General features: G+C 39.2%; 1 protein-coding gene across 7 annotated transcripts in view; it reads left to right on the top strand.

The window, feature by feature from the left end:
* Nucleotides 1-465: 465 nt before the first annotated feature.
* LOC129731825 (vascular endothelial growth factor receptor 1) overlaps nt 466-10658 on the top strand; it is an 89238-nt gene continuing 79045 nt past the window's right edge. For 5 of the 7 annotated variants that reach the window (XM_055692155.1, XM_055692152.1, XM_055692154.1 and 2 more), the window contains exon 1: nt 468-1334. The gene's annotated coding sequence lies outside the window, so the exon portion shown is untranslated. Of the gene's footprint in view, nt 1335-1627; nt 1646-10658 lie in introns of those variants that run through there. The other 2 variants (XM_055692150.1, XM_055692151.1) reach the window with 2 other exon arrangements.

Raw genomic sequence — 10658 nt, 5'->3', positions numbered from 1 at the left:
CACAGCAGATATTCATTCCTTAATGCATTAATTCGTTATGCTATGGGACAAGTAATTAATAAATGCACTAAATAAATTACAATGTATTTAGTTTTGTGATTTTTTTCAATTACGCTATAATTAGTATCCAACTCAAAAATTCAACAAACACCAATTGAAACGAAATTGTTATAACAATTTTTAAACAACCGGCAAAAATTTTGACCATTTTTTTTTTTAAATAAACACGAGTTTGTGGTTCACAAATCGCGTTCACTCGTGCGCGCGTCTATAGAATGAACATCCGTACCGCCTTCAACTACCACTTGCATGCATGCATGCATGCATATTTACCGCAATCACGCCGCCGCCGCGTCGCACTGCTACTAGCCGGCGGATCGACCGAACCGTTGTTCATCTTGCCGTAGTTAGTATGAATGCCTACATAGAACAGCACAACCGGTCGCAGGCGACAGTCGCGAGTGTGTTCAGTTGGGTTCAGTTTCGAGTGAAGCGTGAACCGGTGTGGACGTGTTAAAGCCTTTGCGCTATCCACCGAGAGTCAGAACGATCGCAGACCCTAGCAAATTCCACAAGTGTGTATGTTTCTCGCTATAAAGTGCCACCACAAGCCGTTCGAGCTTAAGTGTATACTAATTGTTTACTTAAAGACGCTTCCCGGCCAGGGCGCAGTAAGTTAAAATTCCGCATGACATACAATCATTCCGAGTATTGCGATTCAATGATTGCAGTTCCGTAGTAGATGTTTCGTTGAGATTTCAAGCGTCAAGTGCGCGCCACTTAGCAGTGTCGGGTGTCTAGTGTCTACCAACAGCGTCAGCACAGTGTTGTATCTTTCATGATTTTATAGCATTCGCTTTATATGCAAGTGTGTGAAGGAAAGGGGAACTGATAATTCTCCGACGTCGCAGTGGAACCCTGCGGAAACAACAAACAAGGGGGCTTGGTGAAGAAGGGTGCAGTGCGGTGTGTAAGACCCCCAAAAAGAAACACGCTTCCAGAGATCGCGAACGAAGAAAACATCCGTCGCGGGTCGTAGCTCCGGCGAATAAGAGAACAGCCAAAAAGTCAATGAATCGCGGCAGCGATGATGTTACGAAAGTCCAGATATTAGAGCGGAGTTCTACCGCACCCATCGTATATCAGTATCAGAGTCGAGAGGAAGAAAGCTGGAAATCGGCTTAAGTTGGAGAAAAATATCATATATTATTTCTGAATGAGATTCGTGATGTGATTGGAAACGTATTTTGGGTGAAGAGTGTCGACGGAATTCTGTGTTTCGAGTGTGACCTACCAGAGCGAGCGAGGAAAGAACGGAACCTCCTACGACTATTGTGAGTACAAAGTTGAAATAACATCGTTTGAATTTTCAGTGAAAATCACGCGATGGGTTAGTTTTAGCACCGCTTAGGTCACGCATCATTATTGGGAACCCATTTTGCTCTGTACAAATGCCAAACGATAAGTCTAATTTTGAATGCTTCAAACTAAACGTTCGGCAGCTAGAAGTTGGTGACGTAATTACGAACACAATACCCGTACGGTGGTAATGGTTATCTTATTTGGTATTATTGCGTCGAAGCATCAGCAACCGGTGGGAGATAAATGCTTGTACGGGGACACACAATCGACCGGATGAACACAGGTAGATAATAAGAATAGCAAGACGAACCAAAGCCGGTAAGGGATAGTGAGTGAGTCGACCGAGGTTGAAGCTCGCGCAATCAACCGGTTTGGTGTGGCTTAGTTTGCATGTTGCGTGCCACGCGAAAGGGCGTCTATGTAGTTGGGTTTTACCTGTATTAAACTCTGGAATCACGGGAATACTGCAACTAAGTTGAAACATACATGGTATTCTCATGAATGTCTAATTCGCTGCAGAGAATTATTCGTGACATAATGTTCATGAAAATAATTTTTTTAATTACACAGTTATGTGACAGAAATGGTTTTGGAAGAACTGGTTTTTGGTACTATATTTTCTATGTACGTCGCCTATTATTCTTGTTTGATATGTTAAAATCTTTACTTTTCAAACATTGCCTCGAGTTACACTTGAAAAAAAAAACGAACTTTTGGTTGTGATATTCAGCAAAGTTGTTCAGAAGGCCAAGGTCAGTGAACAATATGGTTCGAAATTCAATCGCAACACGCCACTAGTGTACATGTAGTTATGGGAGTTCAAGGGCTCACCACTTATACAGTTGCCGTCTCAAGCATAATTGTTTAGGAGTTCAAGGGCTTTTATTTGGGGCACAGTTTGTTTAAAAATTCAGCAGCTACGCGGCATTATTATTTTGAACTAAATTTATCTCGTGAATTCAAGCACTTAGAAAGCTGTGCTCTTCAGGAAAGCTGTTCAGACAGTTAAACGCTTTTGATTGACTGATAGTTTAGTTTGCAATTCTACTACAGCGTGGTGCCAGTGTGCATCAAGTTTTCGGTTTCATTTTCTACTTTTTATCGTATAAACACGCTTAGAGAGTTACGGTCTTCAGGAAAGTTGTTCGGTAGGTCAGAAGGTTTTGATTTACGGACAGCTTGGTGGGAACTTTATCTCATGAATCAGTGGAACTCTTCAGAAAGTTGCAGTAATTAGCAACACAGCGATTAAAATTTTGCATAAGAAATTGTGGTATTCTTTTGCTAAGTCGACCACAGGTTTCTGTCTGGCAAGGCAAATTGTTACGAAAATTTGGAAAACTTGATTTTCTTGGCAAGAAAACAGTTGCAGTTGACATGCGATAAATACCCTTGAAGAACATTTTCCGTTGGTACTGACCGAGCTTTCTGGGATTCATGAATCGTAGGATAAGGGTGCAAAAATACCACTAGCAGACTAACACCACCATGCGGAAGCCCTTGTCTTTCTGAATAACTTTACCAAAACCTTCAACTTTCTAGAAAATCTGAGTGCCACATAGTGGCAGAATTCTGCACAGCTGTTCATCGACCAAAAACCTTCTATTTTCTTAACAAGTTTACTAAAGACACCAATTTTTTAGAAAGTCGCGATAAATTATGATCAAAATACGAAAAATTGCGTGCAAACCAGCGCCACGTAACGGTGAAATCCCATACTAAACTGGCCATCATCCACAAGCCCTTGATCTTTCGGACAAGCCTGTTGAAGACTTCTTCTTTCTGGGTGCCTCAATACTCAGTTAAGCGCTTCCAAACTTATAGCTGGTATTGAGGCAGAGTGGCACTATTTCGCAACATCACATGGGAAAGGTCCTTGTGACGCAATCGGAAGTACTCCCAAACGAATGGCAAAGAGAGCAAGTCTTTCCCCAGATTATGGAAATACTATTAAAACTCCACGAGAACTTTATGACTGGGCAATTCAACAAACAGACAAATGTAGGGTAGGGAACATATTCTAAGCAGCTTTAGGAACCGCCTGTGTATTGAGACGAAATACTCGAAATGTGTTGGGTGAAATGCAAACATAAATATATCAATCTGTTCTCTATCTTTTCCCTGTCAAAACTTGTTTTCAGATTGTAAAACTAAGTTAGCAAACTTTGACAATAATCAGGAAAGTTAACCAATCGAGGAACACTATTCTATTCACCCGAACCTATTTTAAGCAATTTCCATCTGTTTTGCAGGCGATTTTTTCAGCACCCGAAGGGGCGCCTGAATGGCTGCAATTTGGTTGATTTGTTCCGTTTGATGTTTGTTCACAGATTTCTTTGTGATTGATGGTAATCAAAGTTTTCGTTTCCATCATTAAAATTGTCAATATTGAACAAAATTCGAGAGCTTCAGGCCTGGGGTGGCATTGCGCAGCTCGATTCGAGCGATTTTAGCTGTTTTCGAGTATGTCACATACTGCCAGTTATGCTTTAAGCTTAAAAAGAGCTGTCATTGGCATTAGTCCTGCGGCTCATCTAACCCGCAGAGTCGAGAAAAATACGAAAAACGAAACATAACGCCCTCCAGCGATCATTGAGTTTTATTCGAGTTGCTCGAAACGAAATGCGCCTCTTCGACTGATTAAAATAGGCGCCACTGCTTAAGGCGTTTCTTACCCTATAACTAAATTAAATTTCTGCTACATATGCAAAGAACAACACACAAAAAGGTCAGAGGAATTAGAAAAACTATTCAGTCAAGTAAAACCTATACGTGGAACAAATAAATTTCATAGTTTTGTACCTTTAAGTAATAATCAAATAGCAGCTAAAAGATATTCTAGTTAAGAAGATGACCAAAAAATAATTACTGTATTTAGTAGTAGTAAGAAATAGATGCTAGGTGATTATGTTTGAAAATAAAACATATGTATAGTAAAATTAAAAAAAATTGAATTTTTCCATCACATCAACACTATTTGCATAAAATAAAATTCATCAGGTATGTTCATGACAGGTAAGCACCAATTACAAACAATAAACTTTAGGTACATGCATACAAAAACAATGAACTTTAGGTACATGCATACACATAATATATTGAAATAAGGCATTGAATATTACTTGTTTTCAACTGTTTAAAACAAAAATAATCAAAACATAACAAATATTTCATTCTATCAAGGTGTGATACACTGAAAAAATTTGTGCATAATTTTATCCATATTTTTTATGAAAATTCAAACAATTTCCTGAAAGTTACTCATAGAACACTTTTTTTGTAAAATTCACCGTTTTTGAATTATATTGTTTCACAAAAAAATGACAATAAAAGTTTCGCCCTAAATAAGTATGCAGAGATGTTTAATTAGGTGATAGCTTCACACCCAAAACGTATCAACCAAGTCGGAGAGGGTGTTGCCAATCCTCAAGACGATTTGAGGCGAAATGCATCACTCAATAAAGAGATTTACTCGATTGAAAAGTGAAAATTTAAGGCTCGTATTCACATTCTTAATAATGAATGATGATGAAAGTTTTGAGTTCAGTATATTATAGTACTGAAAAAACAATTAGTATTGAAAAAAATATGCAAAATTTTACTGTTTGGGGCACTTATAGAGTTAATAGGTTAAATTTTCCTCAATGCTCTGGTATAATAATAAGCATATCTTTTCAATTGAAAACCAGTAAAAAATGAAATAAAAATCAATTGGAAAAGTAGCGGCCTACGAATTATGAGCTCGCTTCCCATTCGCGCCTTTTTTCAAGTATGTCAGTATCCTCAGTTTTGCAAAACGCAGAGATTTTTTTCCGTATGGAATACGAATATATGAAACATGAATATCATTTAGTTTTGGCAACAGTGGAACTGGACCGATGGAGCGGTTTAAAACGCAACAAAATAACACGTTGTATCGTGTTGTAGTTCGGAAGACAGTCAAATTCTGCTCGTGATGGATGAAGTAGCACTCAGCCACGCAACAACTTATCACGCTGTTACGTGTTGCATATTGCACCTATGCGGCTGGGAAACTGAATGCAAATTCTTCTACACTAAAGTCGCTTTTTACGCGGGGGATACGTGCCACATAAAAAAAACCGCGTAAATTCCAGAATCCGCGTAAAAAAACCGCGTAAATTTCGGAATCCGCGTAAAAAAACCGCGTAAATTCCGGAAACCGCGTAAAAAAACCGCGTAAATTCCGGAATCCACGTAAATTCCGGAATCCACGTAAATTCCGGAATCCGCGTAAAAAAACCATCGTTAATTTTGCATTCCGAGTGAAGGGGAACCGAAATCCGGGCAAAAAAAAAAAAATACCGCGTAAATTCCGGAATCCGCGTAAATCCCGGAATCCGCGTAAATTCCGGAATCCACGTAAATTCCGGAATCCACGTAAATTCCGGAATCCGCGTAAATTCCGGAATCCGCGTAAAAAACCGCGTAAATTCCGGAGTCCGCGTAAAAAAAACCGCGTAAATTCCGGAATCCGCGTAAAAAAAACCATCGTTAATTTTGCATTCCGAGTGAAGGGGAACCGAAATCCGGGCAAAAAAAAAAATACCGCGTAAATTCCGGAATCCGCGTAAAAAAACCGCGTAAATCCCGGAATCCGCGTAAATTCCGGAATCCGCGTAAATTCCGGAATCCACGTAAATTCCGGAATCCGCGTAAATTCCGGAATCCGCGTAAAAAAAACGCGTAAAATCCGGAATCCGCGCAAAAAAAGCCGCGTAAAAAACCCGCGTAAAAAGCGACCTTAGTGTATACCATGGAACGGGGTGAAATTGATCAATTTTAATAACAATTCCCAATTACCTAGCTTCATGTATATTTTTCCCGAAATAGTATAATTTTAAAACAAGAACTAGTATGTGCTTCAGTAAACCTCTATGGCTATTGGTGAAATTTCTATCGTCTACCTCATGAAATAAATTCGATGATTCTATAAGGTACTATGAGGTAAATTGGGGTGAAATTGATCACCATTGAAATCCATACATTCTTTTGATAATGTCCTTTTTTTGATATGCTAAAGATAAATGATGATTTCTGTACTGAAAAATATCATTTACAGCTAGTTTGAAAACGAAAATAATGATATTTCAGGTTAAAATTTGTTTATTTTGGTTCACAAGCTGCTTGTTGCTTAATTTGCTCTTATTTGATCGTTGTTAGACCGATTTCAATTCGGTTTGTCGCAAAAGCTCAAAGACTAGCTCTGAAATTAAAATCTTTGTAGTTTCTTACGAATTCATCAGTATTTCTTTAATGGTATGGAATGATAATTGTTGAAAATTACATTTTTTGAGCTTTTATCTAACTTAACTCACTTCTTCAAATTTACCGTAATTAACCCTCAACTAAGATTACTTCAAGTAAATTCAATACTTTTTTTTGTTATTTAGAAACTTGTTTGATCAAATTTGATTGAGTTTTGACTGAGTAAGAAGAATTTTTCGAAAATAAAACTAATACGGAATGTGGCGGTTTCGTATTATCGAGTGAGAGTGACGTCAATGTTGAAATCCGTGAAAGATTCGTGCAATTTTGTGGCTAATTTGTGAGAGCTGCATTTCTTTTGCGGTGGCGGAGCACGTTTCCCGCTAGCCCTTGCCTTGTCATAAGTGTGTGTGAGTAAGTGCATGGTGAACAAGGAAAAGCGAGAGAAGTGCGAGTGCAGGATGACCGTTGCTCTTGCGTGCGGCACTTTCTCGCACTAGCATGATGGTTCAGAGAGGACGCGGGAATTAAAGGATAAGTATTAGTGTTAGTGACGTTTTGCCTGTGTTTTTTGTTTGATTTGCATGGCAAAAGGGAAGCAGAGTTTTTTAGTTTTATTTTCTCTGCTTTCATTTTGAGCAGTTTTATGCCCTTGTTTTATAATTTTTCTAGCTTTTGAGTAAATACTGAAACACATAGACAATTTTTATTTTAATTAAGTAGAAATCTTGTCGGTCAGCATGGCAAATAAATTTTGATTGCGATGTTTTGGCATTTTGTTGAATCTAATTAGTGCTCGGTCTCGTTAGATATGCATATTTGCTTTTTTTAAATTTTCTAGCTATGAATGCATGAAACTTTGCCAGTTTTTCATACTCATCTTCGCTTCATTATTCAAGAAGTAAGTGGTAATCAACGCAAAATACCGTGTCTCCACGTATGCGTCGGTAAGAGGGAATAGAGCGGTCGCGCATAACTTTCCGGGGTAAACGTTTTCGGCCCAGGAGAGCTTTGCTCAACTATGGATTTTTGGTGTGTTGTGACTGCCGAGGTGTACCAAACCATTTATTCGCAGACTGTCCACCCGTAGGTTCTATTTCAGCACGCAGTGATTCGGAGTAGGTTCCGTTCGTTCGATAAATATCGTAAATAAATAATCGCGACAAAACATCGTAATTAATCGCCACCAAATATCGCAATTATTTGCAATTAATATCAGGATTATACGCGACTCGTCTGTCAACGCACACATCCTTCTTTTTCTTTCTTTTTTCGTTCGTTTCAAACGGCGATGGCCAAGCAAATAGGCCGTTTTTGAAGTTCTCTTGCTGACTGCTTGCAGTATGTGTTGAGGGCTTATATATTTACTTTTTTCTTGTTTTCGGTTAATGCATATCTGGTTGCTTCGTAACATTGTGTAGTCAGCTGAGATAAATCAATGAGAGATACGTTTCGGTAGTTACATAATAACTTCATAAACAGATTTTCGAATATTTGAGTCTGTCTTGATTAGGTTATAGGTCCGGTATCCTTGCGTGCGCATTATTTTTGCGGTGTTACATCATCAACCGGAATGAGTTCGGATTGCGTTATGATTTCCGTTAAAGATATAATGAACTCGTACGCGCGATATTTGTTATTATGAACCCGGTATTAGAACTCAGCGCATCGTTTACCAAAACGAAATCTGCTGCAAACCTTACCATTTTCTCCAACATCCCAGTGATTTCTCGTGGAAGTGCAGAGGTGTTCTCGGCTTCCAATAAAGCGAGTATCACGTCAACATATTCCTATACACACTCCTTCTTTGACCTGCATTCGGATGCGGCCGGCGCTGGTATTGCCTAATATAAAGATTAAGGTCTTCAGTTTTTACACATTGAGGATGAATGTTAATCCCAAGCATCATCTATTGGTTCTCTGTGTAATTACAGCTGATCTGGCAATAACGGAGTAGCAACCGCGGGCGGTCAATCATGCTCATGCTCATGCTCATGGTCAGTAAGAAGAATTTTTCGAAAATATGAAAAATTGCACCGGGCATGCAAGGGTTAACTTTGACAGGATGTGAATCATGCAAAAGTTGCGTTTAAGGACACGTTAACATTGCCTAGTGTTGTAAGAGCAATATCTTTTGATTAGTATTTTTTATCACGAATTTTCAGGTGATCGATTTCACCCCACTGAACAATTTCACCCCATTCACGGTAACCCGAAAAGTGGATTTCCGCTTAATTAGGTTCATTAGTCTGTCAATCGTGTTAGCGAAAGCAGCTCAGCTCCGATTGGTTGAAATCTGCGTTTCAACAAAGCTTGACGATTTTTAAAAAAGATTCAGATCACTATTCAAAATCTCCCAGTTTTCTAAATGTATCCAGAAGCATTTTTTTCTAAGTTTTTTAATGACGGTGTCAAATGTAAAATCTGTGGTTGCGAGCTTGCTCGAAAATACGTTTTTCTGTTAAAATCCGAGATGGCGGTGAGATTCAAAATGGTGGCCAGCATTTTTTTTACTTCCAGTAAAAACTCTCATTCATTCTTTTTTACGAAAAGATCAAGAATTGCTCAGAATACAACTTTTTTTGGAAACCCCTTGGTGCCCGATCATTATGAACTAACCAGTGTTTTTTTTCTTTGTCATTTTTTTCATCAGGACACAAAAATATCCTTTTTGAAAGACCTCGGGTCTTCATTGAGACGGTTTCGACGAGAATTCATGTTTAATACATATTTTGCTGTCTAATGATATACACCAGTCTGGTTTGCATAAAAATCTATCTAAAAAGCTTTTAAAATTTCCATCACCCCTTCTTTCTTTATCAAGTGTCTGTTAAAAATATATCAGCAGCAAAATCTGGCTCCATAAACGTTATTGACCAAAGTAACTGAAACAAATTAAGCCAGACATTGATTTACAACCGCACACAACAGCGCGATCGCACACAGTTTTGAGAGTAGCTACTACAGTAAAGGAATAAATTTTATTGCAAAGTGCTTTCCTAAACGCCGATGATTGTAAGCGTTCGTAAGCAGTGGGTAAGACACTGGAAATGAGTAACAGAATTCCACTTCTGCTGCAGATCGAGAATCGAGTCATCGCTCAATAGATGATCATCACTCTGTGCATGTGTGTATTGAACCATAGATACGCGCCATACTCAGTAACAGACTCGCGAAATTTGAAGAAGCTATTTCTCAGCAGACCCCTTGAATTGAGCAGGCCAATCTTGACTCATAGATGACGTCAAACCGGTCCGCATGAATACTCACGGCCACACTTACCAAAGTGGACAGTTCATATCTGGTAATAAATATACACGATATGGGTTTGATTCGATTGAAGTTTTGCTCGATTGATTCGAGGAAATTATAACTGACGCTGAGAGTTCGACAATCCAGCACCCAGATGCGTGAGGGAAGGAACGTGTACTGTATATACATGGCCTACTTGCGAAACACTCCGTCGGTGGAACAATAATAATGTAAACAACCGAAGTGTGTGCGTTTGGTGCAGCGCGAAAACGCAAATCACAACCGCACCTAGTTTATGGCTGTTTATTCCCGAAAGCCGTCAGCACGCTTTCAGTAAATAACTGTAGCGGAGTTCCCTGGACCCGGTCTCCAAGCCGTGTGTTTTGGATATACTAAGTGGCGCAAATTAGAGAGTCATTCCGATGTAATTAGCAATATGGCCATCTAGCTAAGGGGCCATCCACATACCACGTGGACAGATTTATAACGATTTTGAACCCCCCCCCCTTCCCCTCCGTGGACAACTGCCCATATAAATTCTAAAAAAGTTGTATGGACCGTGGACATTAGCCAACCCCCCCCCCCCCCCAAAGCTGTCCACGTGGTATGTGGATGGCCCCTAATGCTATATTACTGACGATAAAATCAACAGATTTTTTTTTGGGCGAATGTTTTTCCCTCGTCATCTTGCAAGCAGATTAGCCTGATTGCTAAGTAGAACGCATTGAGGAAACATTTTCCAACCTAACCTATGTAAGATGACCTATCAAGATGCATACAAGTGGTAATATAATATCACTTGTTCTCGAGGGCGCCGG

This window comes from Wyeomyia smithii, chromosome 3 (genome assembly GCF_029784165.1).
Source record: "Wyeomyia smithii strain HCP4-BCI-WySm-NY-G18 chromosome 3, ASM2978416v1, whole genome shotgun sequence".
Taxonomy (NCBI): domain Eukaryota; kingdom Metazoa; phylum Arthropoda; class Insecta; order Diptera; family Culicidae; genus Wyeomyia; species Wyeomyia smithii.
Note: the sequence above shows the minus strand (reverse complement) of the source record. Positions and strands in the feature narration are given on the sequence as shown.